The sequence below is a fragment of the Arvicola amphibius genome, chromosome 8, assembly GCF_903992535.2.
Source record: "Arvicola amphibius chromosome 8, mArvAmp1.2, whole genome shotgun sequence".
NCBI classification, from domain to species: Eukaryota; Metazoa; Chordata; class Mammalia; order Rodentia; family Cricetidae; genus Arvicola; species Arvicola amphibius.
Genome location: NC_052054.1, coordinates 24,394,733 through 24,406,180, shown reverse-complemented (window position 1 = coordinate 24,406,180; position 11,448 = coordinate 24,394,733). Strand labels below are relative to the sequence as shown.

The following is an 11,448-nucleotide window of genomic DNA, read 5'->3' as shown; positions in this document are numbered from 1 at the left end:
AACCACTTTAAGATGTAAGTGTATTTTTCAAGTGAATGCTCATTTAGATTTAACCATCTATTGTTCTTTTTTTGTATACATTAACATTTTAGTTTTGCTGAAGTATGTCCTCTTCTATTTTACTTTGTATGTCTCTGTTGACAAATATTACTTCAATGAAATGTCTTCATTTTCACCTTATTGTTGAAGGCTATTTTCACTGTTTATGGAAAGTAGATTGATGACTGCATTATTCTATCAATTTGAAGATATGGTGCTGTCATCTGGGTACTGCTTAATCTAGATTTCTATGTATTTGTCTTTCTTTAGCTTGGCAATACTTCCTGAACCTCTGGTTGATATATTTATTCAATTTTACAATTTTCTTAGACATTATCCTTCAAGGTGGCAAGCTTATGTGCCTGTTGTTATTTTCTGTTTTATCATTTGCCTTGTGGTGTCTGAAGGTTGTGTTATATTTCTATTTGACATACGCTGCTGTATTGCCTTCCTTACACTTTCAATAATATTTGCTTAAGTTGTTTGTTTCTTCTAATGAACAATTTCCATAGCAATCTTGAATGCCTATATAACTCGGGAATCCTGGAAATGAATGTCTTTCTCATGAGCAAAGAGAATTATTCCCAAGTAGTTTTTTAATCACCTGGAGTTTTCTATTTTTAAGTATCAGCTTCTTAAAATTGTAATGTGCACATACTCTGAAAGAAATATATGAGTTTGGTATCTCAGGTCCAAATAGTTGAGCAAAACCTCATCTTCTAATGAATTTGTCAGAATTAGGGAAATATATCAAGCAAATTTTATGATTTTGTGTTTTCCTTCCTCAAATGTTACCCATACTCTGCTCTGTGTTTTTATTACTATAAGAAGCAATTGAGGCAGGCAGATCTCTGTGAGTTCGAGGCCAGCCTGGTCTACAAGAGCTAGTTCCAGGACAGGCTCCAAAGCCACAGAGAAACCCTGTCTCGACCCCCCCCCAAAAAAAAAGAATTAGAGTGCTAATTGTTAAATGTATCAATATTTAGAGGATGCTTATTTGTATACAATTCAACATATTACTAAAAGCATAACTTAAAGATGAATATGGTACTATCATGTAGCATGAGGGCCTGCTTTGTCGGGGTTTCTATCCTGCCCAGTTCCCACAGCCATTTAGCCCCAAAGAAAATCACACAGAGAGTCTACATTGGATATAAACTGTTTGGCCCATTAGCTCAGGCATCTTATTAGCTCTTGTAGCTTATATTAACCCATTATTCTTCTCTGTGGTTGCCACATGGCTCGATACCTTTCTCAGTGGGGTAGGTCACATCTTCCTTATTCCATGATCTGGGCAGGACTGCCTAAAGAGCTTCCTTCTTCCCAGAATACTCCTGTTCTTATTGCCCCACCTCTACTTCCTGTCTAGTTTTGCCACCTATACTTCCTGCCTGGCTATCAGCAAATCATCATTTATTTAAAATATGATTGACAGAATACAGAAAATTCTCCTGCACCACTGCCCCCTCTTTTTTAAAAAAGGAAATATTCATAGTCAATTTTTTGGGAATGTGGGAGTAATATTCCAGGCTACTTATGGCTGTTTGAGGGTGCTGATAACCTTATTGAGACATAAAGAAAATGTAAAGTTATGATCAAGTTTTGACTGGAGTATCCTGTGAGGCTTGATCATCTAAGGCAGCATCTTGAATCTTTTCTCGATGTAGAACTCAGACATCCAGACCATCTGTTCCTACCGGAGATTTCTCAGGTGGCCTTCCTTCATCAAACCTGATTTTTCTTAAGTCAGAATGAATCCACAGTCTCTCATTTTCTGTGAAAACAAAAGCAAAATCTCTTCTCCAGAGTAACATACCTTTTGACTACAATTTTGAAGTCAAGGTATTTTCAAAATACTTATCTTGGATTAGTTTAGCAGCATTTATAAGCAAATATCTTTTAGCAGCTCTTGCTCCTTCCTCAGTATTCAAACAATTCAAAAAGAGCATAATAACATACAGTATCAAGATTTTTTTATGTGTTTTCCATCTTTATGTGGTTTTATTTTAACCTCTATTTCTTTTATTTTTGCTTTTAACTTTTGGCTTTTTGAGACAGGTTCCCTGTGTATCTTTGTCCTGGAACTCCCTCTGTAAACCAGCCAGTCCTCGAACTCAGAGATCTTCCTGTCTATACAGCCCCAGTGCTGGGATTAAAGGTGTTTGCTACCACACCTTGAAGTCACAGAGATCTGTCTGTCTCTGCCTCCCAGGCATTGGGATTAAAGGTGTGTACCACCACACCCAACTACTCTTTTTCTTTCTTTTTTATTTTAAGGACTTTAACATTTTTTTCAAGCCTGCATATATTTTTAACATACTGTAAACTATTTAGAGGTTTCTTTGTCTTTTAATCTCTCTTTACTGTATATTTCTCTTTTTCTGACCACATGAGTCTTTATGGAGAGGATTAAAGCCATAGCTTTAACAGCTGGATCCAACCCATTCCTTAGCTTTCCAGCCTCATGGCAGAGGTACCAGTCAGAGCCATGTTTATTGCCACAACTCTATGGCGTTTCATGGTCCTTGTCAACAAGCAAGCTGCAACAGTGTGTCCAAAAACAACACTCAAATGCTCTTTAGTTGGACTGCCTGCCTGAAAGAGTCAGAGTTTGCTCTGGCAGGACAGCCCAGAAAGCCGGCATTTTAAAATGGTGCAGCTTTTTTTCCTGCTACATCTGAAAACTGAAAAGCATGCGGTCAGCTTTTTATCAATACCATTTATTTGTTTTGTTGCAGGACCCCTTAAAGAACTGCAGGGTTTTGCAGCTAAAGCTGAGTCAGGAGGCCTCTCTTAAATGAGAGCACATGCCACTAGCAAGCTGAGCAAATCTGAGAAATTGCTGCCACCAAGAAGCCATGCTTTACTCTCTCTCTCTCTCTCTCTCTCTCTCTCTCTCTCTCTCTCTCTCTCTCTCTCTTTCTCCTAGAATTACTTCATGAGCTTGCTCAGGCTTTATGTGAATGCAGTTGTCTACAGGTTGGCACCATTTTGTAACATGAGGGCTGGCTTGTTGGAGTTTATGTCCTGCCCAGTTGCTACAGTCTGTAAATGTCCAAAGAAAATACACAGAAGTCTAATCTCCAGTAGGAACAGATGTCCCAGATGTCTGAGTTCTACATCCAGAACAGATTTAAGACTGCTGCCTGAGATGATCAAGACTCACAGAATACTCCAGGCAGGACTTGATCATAACTCTAAATTTTCTTTATGTTCTCATAAGATTATCAGCACCCCCAACCAGCAGGAAGTGCCTGGATAACTACACCCACATTCCCAACAAATGGACCATGGATATTTTCCTTTGTTTAAAAAAAAAAAGAGGAGAAAACAGTGGGGGACAAATCTGTATTCTGTCAATTATGTTTTAAATAAACACTGATTGGCCAATAGCCAGAAAAGAAGTAGAGGTGGGGAAATGAGAACAGAAGTATTCTGGGAAGAAAAAAGCTCTTCAGCAGTCCTGCCCAGATCACCAAAGAAGCAGGATGTGACCTGTCCCTCTGAAAAAGGTATTGAGCCCTGTGGCTAACATAGATAAAAAATAATGGACTATATAAGTTAGAAGAGCTAATTCGAAGCCTGAGCTAATGGGCCAATTAGTTTATAATCTTATGGGGACCTCTGTGTGATTTTCTTTGGGGAGTTACAGACTATAGGAACTGGGCAGGACATAAACAAGCTGGCCCTCATGTTACACTATCATGCTTATTCATAATTTTGATTTTATGATTTCAGTTGGCTCCAGTTAACTATGGTCTGAAATTTCTAAAGGAATTAATCTCAGAAATAAGCAATGAAATTTTAAATTACATGCTATTTGAGTAGTATAATTTAGCACTGAAGGATATATTTTTATGTGCTATACATATTTTTTCTTTTTTTTTCCAAATGCAAAATCAAGGTCTCATTTATTAAGTACAGTGTAGCATGGGTCCTCTGCCTCACAGTCTGACACAGCAGATGGTGGGAGAAGCACCCTGTCTATTAATATAAGGAGTTTATAAAGACAAAAACTACAAAACATTCACAAGATTATAGTATCAAAATACAAAATTATGTATCCTATATCATAATTGGCTAAAGATTAAGTAAAGCTCAGCTGTTAGTTCCTGATAGGGTATTATTTATTTTTAATTTATTTATTTTTTATTTTTATTGAGCTCTACACTTTTCTCTGCTCCCCTCCCAATCTATCCCCTTTCCTTCAACCATTTCCCAAGGTCCCTATGCTCCCAATTTACTCAGGAGATCTTGTCTTTTTATTTTTCCCATGTACATTAGATCTATGTATGTCTCTTTTAGGGTCCTAATTGTTGTCCAAGTTAGCTGGGATTGTGATTTGTTGGGCTGGTTTTCTTTGCTTAATGTTTAAAAACCACTTTTGGGTGAGAACATGTGATAATTTCTTTCTGTATCTGGATTACCTCACTAAAAATGATATTTTGTAGCTCCATTTATTTGCCTGCAAAATTCAAGATGCTTTTTTTTCTGCAGTGTAGTAATCCATTGTGTAAATGTACCACATTTTCTTTATCCATTCTTTGGTCGAAGGGCATTTAGGTTGTTTCCAGTTTCTGGCTGTGACAAACAATGCTGCTGTTAACATAGTTGAGAACATGTCTTTGGGGCATGATTGAGCATATACCCAAAAGTGGTATTACAGGGTCTTGAGGAAAGTAGTATCTTAAATTTTCTGAGAAATCACCACATTGACATCCAAAGGGGTCGTACCACCTTGCATTCCCACCAGCAATGCAGGAGTGATCCCTTTACCCACAACCTCTCCAGCATAAGTTGTCATCAGTGTTTTTGATCTTGGCCATTCTTACAGGTATAAGATGGAATCTTAGTTGTTTTGATTTGCATTTCTCTGCTGACTAAGGATGTTGAACATTTCCTTAAGTGTCTTTTAGCCATTTTAGATTTCTCTATTGAGAGTTATCAGTTTAGGTCTGTATTCCATTTTCTTTACTGTATTATTTGTTCTTTGATGACCAATTTCTTAAGTTCTCAAGTGTACTTCCCACTTTCTCTTCCTTTGTTTTTTTTTTTTTGGTTTTTCGAGACAGGGTTTCCCTGCAGCTTTAGAGCCTATCCTGGAGCTAGCTCTTGTAGATCAGGCTGGCCTCGAACTCACAGAGATCCGCCTGCCTCTGCCTCCCGAGTGCTGGGATTAAAGGTGTGTGCCACCACCTCCCGGCACCCACTTTCTCTTCTATAACGTTCAGTGTGGCTGTTTTTATATTGAGGTCTTTGATGCATTTGGACCTGAGTTTTGTGCATGGTGATAGATATGAGTCTATTTTCATTCCTCTACATGTTAACATCCAGTTATGCCATCACCATTTGTTAAATATGCTTTCTTTTTTCTATTTGATATTTGTTGCTTCTTTGTCAAATATCAGGTGTTCAAAAGTATGTGGCTTAATATCTAGGACCTCAATTTGGTTCCATTGTTCCTCCTGTCTATTTTTATGCCAGTGCCAGGCTGTTTTCAGTACTGTAGCTCTGTAGTAGAGTTTGAAGTCAGGGATTGTGATGCCTCCAGAAGTTCTTTTATTGTACAGGATTGTTTTGGCTATCCTTTTTTTTTTTTTTTTTTTTTTTTTTTTTTTTTTTTTTGATTTTCCATATGAAGTTGAGTACTGCTCTTTCAAGGTCAGTAAAGAATTATTTTGTGGTAATTTTGATAGGTATTGCATGGAATCTGCAGATTGCTTTTGATAAGATTTCCATTTTTAGTATGTTAATTCTACCTATCCAAGAGCATGGGAGATCTTTTCACTTTCTGGTGTCTTCTTCAGTTTCTTTCTTTAAAGTTTTAAAGTTATTGTCATACAAGTCTTCCACTTGTTTGGTTAGAGTTACTCTGAGATATTTTATACTATTTGTGGCTATTGTGAAGAGTGATGTTTCTCTGATTTCTTTTTCAGCCCTTTTATAATCTGAGTATAGGGGGACTACTGAATTTTTGAGTTAATCTTATATTCGGCTACATTACTGAAAGTATTTATGAGTTGTAGAAGTTCCTTGATAGAATTTTTGGGATCACACATATAAGCTTTCATATCATCAGCAAATAGTGAGAGTTTGACTTCTTCTATTCTGATTTGTAAGCCCTTGATATACTGTTGGTGTCTTATTGCCATAGTTAAGACCTCAAGAACTGTATTGAATAGATATGGAGAGAATGGAAAACCTTGTCTTTCCCATGATTTCAGTCACATCACTGGGAGTTTCTCTCCATTTAGTTTGATGTTAGCTGTTGGCTTGTTGTATATTGCCTTTATTATGTTTAGATATGTTACTTGTATCCCTGTTCTCCAAGACCTTTATCATGAGGGGATGTTGTATTTTGTCGAAAGCTTTTTTGGCATCTAACAAGATGATCATATGGTTTTTTATTTTTCAGTTTGTTTATATGGTAGAGTACGATGACAGATTTTTATATATTGAACCATCCCTGTATCTCTGGCATGAAGTTGATTTGATCATGGTGGATGATGGTTCTAATGTGTTCTTGGATTCGATTTGTCAGTATTTTATTGAGTATTTTTGCATCAATATTCATAAGTGAGATTGGTCTGTAATTCTCCTTCATATTAACGTCTTTCTATGGTTTGGCGATCAGGGTAATTGAAGCCTCACCAAAAAAATGGCAATGTTCCTTCTGTTTCTATTGTGTGTAATATTTTGAGGAGTATTGGTATTAGTTGTCCTTTGAAAATCTTGTAGAATTCTGAGCTGAAACCATCAGGTCCTGGGCTTTTTTTGGTTGGGTGACATTTGATGACTTTTTTTCTTCAGCAGTTAAATGTCTGTTTACTTTGAATATCTGGTCTTGATTTAATTTGGATAAGTAATATTAATTCATAAAGTTGTCCATTTCTTTTAAGATTTCCAATTTTGTTGAGCATACATTTTCGAAATATTACCTGATGATACTCTGTATTTCCTCCATGTCTGTTGTTATGTCCCCTTTGTATCTCTGATATTCTCTCTCTGCCTTTTGTTAGTTTGGGTAAAGGTTTGTCTATTTTGTTGATTTTCTCAAAGAGGCAACTCTTTGTCTCATTGATTCTTTGTGCTGTTGTTTGTTTGTTTCTATTTTGTTGTTTTCAGCTCTCAATTTGATTATTTCCTGATGTCTAGTTCTCTTGGGTGAGTTTGCTTCTTTTTGTTCTAAGGTAAGGATCCAAACATACTAGGTTCCCACAAAGCCAGTACATGCAGTAGAATCAAAACCCAGTGCCCTTGTCCTTGGCTTCTCAGTCAGCCCTCCTTGTCAGCCACGTTCAGAGAGTCTGGTTTGATCACATGCTCCATCAGTCCCAGTCCAGTTGGCCTTGGTGAGCTCCCATTAGATCAGTCCCATTGTCTCAGTGAGTGAACACACTCCTCACGGTCCTGACTTCCTTGCTCATGTTCTCTCTCCTTCTGCTCCTCATTTGGAACTTGGGAGCTCAGTCCAGTGCTCCAATGTGGGTCTCTGTCTCTATCTCCATCCATCACCAGGTGAAGGTTCTATAGTGGTATACAAGATATTCATCAGTGTGGCTATAGTATAGGAGGTGTGCCCAGTCTTGTAGAGGATCTGGCACAGGCTTGCTCCCTCAGAGGTCCCAGACTCATGCTCAGATCAGGTCCCACAGAGGTTTCTGATTCCTGCTTTTTCCCTTTGATGTACCAGACCAACTCCAGGATCCACAGAGCTCCTGGTTCAAGCTTACTCTCTTTGAGATACCAGACACAAGCCCAGATCTACAGGGGACCTGGCTCAGACCTAGTTCCTCTGAAGTCCTAGACTCAGGCCCAAACCCACAGGGGTCCTTGCTTAGTTCTACTCCCTTGAAGGTCCCAGATTCACATCCATACCCTCAGCAGTCTCTGGCTCTGGCTCACTCACTCAGTGGTTGCTCCCTTGTTCCTGCTCCTGTGGAGTTCCTTGTCGCAGGGTCTGCTCTGGCCTAGGTCACTGGCTCAGCCTGATCTGCCAATGTCCCTGAAGTGGATCTGTGCCTGCTCCCATGGAGCTTGCTTCACATAATTTGAAAAACCCACAGCAAATGTAGAATATTGATATTTGGTCATTGATTGAAAGTCACTTTAATTCTTTTTTCAAATTTGGATATTTCTTGTTATTATAAAGAAGTACAAACAATTGTTTATTAGAGGAACACTCCTTTAAATATATTGATTTAGGTTTCCTACTACTATGTAAACAAAAATTTTAAACTTTCTCTATAGAAATATTTTTCTGAGAGTATTATATATATTATTTCCTTTTGTGTTTCTGTCTTATTAAAAAATAGTGACACTAAAATTTCATGGGGACATGTAGGATAGTCTCCATATTCCAAAATCTTTCATTTGATAATATTTATTTCTGTGGGACAAATTGTTCTTTACATGTTCAGGTTTCACAATATGGTAAAATTTAAAGAGTTATTTTAATATAGCAAAGACAGACTTAAGATGAATTAAATCAAAAGAGAGAGAACAGCAAATAACAGGTGTCAAACTTAATAAAAAGGTGGAAACTAGTACTTTAGTACTTAGAATTTGCAGAAAGACATACCTAAAGCATAGGCAAAGACCTAAGCATCTATTTTCTGAATGATTTAGGTCTATTGGCGTGTATGTAAATCCCAGGAGAATCTTAAATATTTTAATTGGCTGTAAAGATATTCAGGAATGTGAGAGTAAGAAAGCTAGGAAAACTCACAAAATGTTTTAATGAATATGTTCATGACACCAATTATGAGCATAGCTTTTACTTGTCATGTCTCTTGTAGGTCATAAATATTAAATATTTAAATTATTATTAGAGGAGTCAGACTAATTAGATAAGTTACACTTTAAAATAAAATTATTTTTGTCAAAACCATAAAATTATAAAGCAAAATTTGACAAAGAGTATGGCTATAAAGCCTTTGGCCACACAGTCTGGGGATGGGCTAGTTGACAATAATCAGAGACACATAGTCTGACAAAGCGTTGTATAGGAAAAAGAAATAAAAGGATTTATCTAGAGAAGAGTACTAAAATAATATCAGAACATGAGCCTCTCTTTTTTATCATTTAACTTCTTTGATAAACAACTCCTCCCCAACCGGAGCAACTGTGCTACAAAGGTCAGAGCTAGAGAAATGGACCAAGCACGTTGTCATAGAGGAACCATGAGTGTCTAAACAAAAGGCATTGAACTTCATAAACTGTTAAATTTTAGATTTGTTTTAATTTGATTGTAACTATATCCTTGTTCTTCTCCCTTGATAAGATTATATGAAACTTATTTTTGACCTTCAGGAATCCCTAACTGAGAGACTTTTGCATTTTAGAGCAACTGGAATTTTATAAACATTTTGGAGTTTTGGGGAGAAATTGGATATTAGGGAGAAAATTTAAACAGTTCACACAAACTTGGGATATGGATGAGACTTGGATTTTTTGAAGCGATTAAACTTTTAAACTGCTTGAATTTTTAAAGATTGAGGGATTTAAAAAGTTGAGGTATTTTATATTGTGATGTTTATATTAATATGAGATCTTGGAAATGAACAAGAGGAGAAAGGTTACAAATGAACAGTAAAAGGTTTGTGAAGTTGGCCTAGGGTCAATGTTTCTGGTTGTTTGTTGTCAATTTTAAACAAAGCTAAACGTATCTGCTAAAATGGAATCTTCGGTGAGAAGTTCCTTAGTGAGATTGGCCTTTAGCTTAATCTGTCCAAAATTGCCTTGATTAATGACTGATGGATGTAGGCTCAACCCTCTGTGGGTAGTGTTACCCCAAGCCCATGATGCTGGATGGCATAACACACACACACACACACACACACACACACACACACACACACACACACACACACACAGAGTCATGGAGAGCAAGGCAATAAGAAGCATTCTTCTATCCTTTGTTTCTTGTTCCAGGTTCTTCACTTGAGTTTCTTTCTTGAGTTCTCTTTAAGATGTGCTATGATCAGGCACACCATGTAAGTGACTGTCACACCTTGTGTCCTTCAGTGCGAGCCACCGGCTGCACAGGCCATCTCTGAGCGATGAAGAGAAATTGAAAGTGTTTGGGAAATGCAGCAATCCCAATGGCCATGGGCACAACTATAAAGATTGATCCTTTTACAGGATTGGTTATGAATTGACAGACCCAAGAATACATGGAGGAGGCCATCATGAAGCCCCTTGATCACAATTACCTGGGTCTGGATATGCCATACTTTGCAGATGATTTAAGTATGACAGAAAATATAGCTGTCTATATCTGGGATACCTCCAGAAACTTCTTCCTAGAGGAATTCTTTATAAGGTAGAAGTGTATGAAACTCAAAACAATATTGAAGTATATAAAGGAGAATAGATCTTAGAGTTAACTTATAGAAAGGCTAATTGCTTTTCATATTTGAAAGCTTTTTGTCCCTTTAGAATATCCAGCAGTCACCACATACTTGTGTCTCTACATTGTGTTCTGGATTGCCTGAGCCTTAAAATATCTGTAAGGTCCACATTTAAATGTATTTAAATATCAAACTTTCAATATATCCTGAATATATTTTAGTGAGGAAGCAGGAAGCAGCTGATGATTGAGCCAGGGCCTCACCCATGCCAAGTATGATGAACTACATCCATTCCAATCCTCTCAGTGCCATTTAGAGAGCTGCTGTCTAGAGATTAAAAATCACTTCATTCTCAGAAAAATGTTTTCGTGTGGAATTATTTAGAGACAAAATAAACCCATTTCATTATTTAAAAAAATAAATGTTCTATGATCAGGACATAGACGTAGAAATAAACCGTTTCCTCTCCAGTTAGTTTTTTGTCATGATGTTTTATCAAAAGAGTAGAAACCCTGACTATGACAAACACCAAGTAATATTAAAATGAAAGAATGAATTATTAGAAAGATACCTGTTTCAGTATTCTTCTATAAATCCGTCATTTCTATTAAACAGGTGTTTGAATAAAATTAACTGTTTTGCTTTTTCTGCAAGTATAATATTCCACAATTAGCTCTTCTTCTACATGCTCAGATTAAATATTTCAGCAATGTTACAAGCTCTGTGTTCACGACTTTATTAAATTTTCTACTTGATTCTCAAAATCAGATGTCTTTAATACACTTGTCCTCTTTTCACAGGGCAAAGTTAAATTGCTCTACTTAAATTGTACTAATTTGCAAATTAGTATTAAATCAATAAAGTTAGTTATTGTAGGTAAATTAATTCTTCTGTCTCTATATTTTGGAAAACTGTATTTTGTTTTGCTTCTCTGGCTTCAATTTTAATTTTTGAAACTCTGAACAAGTATTCAATATTTTTAAAGTTACATGTATACACAGATCTTGGTAAAGGTGTTATAGATTTCAGAATTGTGTTTTGAAAGTAGGTGCATTAC

General features: G+C 36.7%; 1 pseudogene; it reads left to right on the top strand.

Annotated features, from left to right (window-relative positions):
- Positions 1 to 10,048: 10,048 nt before the first annotated feature.
- On the top strand, positions 10,049 to 10,414 carry LOC119820213 (annotated as a pseudogene).
- The last annotated feature ends 1,034 nt before the right edge of the window (positions 10,415 to 11,448 follow it).